A 1,296-nucleotide genomic window follows, 5' to 3' on the forward strand; every position below is an offset into this window, starting at 1 on the left:
CTCCGGGGATGCTTTCCCTGATCGATGTGGTGATGTCACGCTCTCCCGGGCCGGGACCGAGCCGCGACGGGCGAGGGGCGGGCATTCGTGGTGAATGAGACCCGTTCTTCTCGTCCCGCCCGCGGGGTTTCCCCCGTCTCCCATCCCCGCCTGCGGGCGGTGCGTTGGGAGGCACTGGGGTGCGGAACCCGGCCCGACCTCGCTGTCCCGACCCCGCCGTCTGCCTCGTGGCGTCCGGCGTGGGTCAGCGGGGGTCCTCTGACGCAGCAGGCACTCCTCGCTTTCGCCTCTTGTGGTCGTCGCCTCGTGGGCCGCCCCCCTCCGCGGCGGTGGGGGTGCTGTCCCGCTGGCCCGCCGTGCTGCCCTCTCGGGTATTGCACGAGCGCTGGCTCCGCCTGGGCCTTTGCGGTGCTCCTGGAGCGCCCCGGGCTGTCTCTCAGGTGCCCGAGGCCGAGCGGTGGTGTGTCGCTCCCGCCCCCAGCGCCCCCTCCTCCGGTCGCCGCCATGGTGTCCGCGCGTGGGTCCTGAGGGAGCTCGTTGGCTGTGCGGGTCGAGGCGGTTGAGTGAGACGCGCCCCTCCCACGCGGGGAAGGGCGCCGCCTGGTCTGGCGAGCGCACGTCCCGTGCTCCCCTCTGGCGGGGGAGCGCGGGCCGTGTGAGCGGTGGCGGTGGGCTCGGGCCGGCCACGCGTGCGCCGGCCGGCCGCCGAGGGGCTGCCGTTCTGCCTCCGATCGGTCGTGTGTGGGTTAACTGGAGGCGCCTTGCCTCACAGAAAGGAGGTGGGTGGACGGCGGGGGGCCTTGGGGGCTGTGCGCACGCGCGCCGGCCGGGCCCCTGCCCTGACCGCAAACGCTCCAGGTTGCCGCAGGTTTCTTCTCGCGCCGCAGGCCCCCTCCCTTCCCCAGGCGTCCCTGAGCGCCTCTGCGGGCCCGACGAGGGGCGACTGGCGGGTGGGGAGCGTGACCCACCCTCGGTGAGAAAGCCTTCTCTAGCGATCCGAGAGGTGTGCCTTGGGGTACCGGATCCCCCGGCTCGCCGCCTCTCTCTGTGTTGTGGTAGCGCTGCCGTAGCGACTCGCCTGCAGAGAACCCTCCTCCTCCGCTGCCCCCGCCTCGATGGGATGAGGTGGGGGGACAGTGAGGGTTCCGCCGGACCCCGCGGCGGGGGCCGAGCGCGCGGCTCGTCGTCTACTGTGGCCCGCGCCTCCCCCTTCCGAGTTGGGGGAGGATCCCGCTGGGCCGGGCCCGACGTCCTAGCGGATGGGAAGGCTGCTGCGAGCGGCGGGTGCGCGTGGCA

Source organism: Macaca mulatta, chromosome 10, assembly GCF_049350105.2.
Source record: "Macaca mulatta isolate MMU2019108-1 chromosome 10, T2T-MMU8v2.0, whole genome shotgun sequence".
NCBI classification, from domain to species: Eukaryota; Metazoa; Chordata; class Mammalia; order Primates; family Cercopithecidae; genus Macaca; species Macaca mulatta.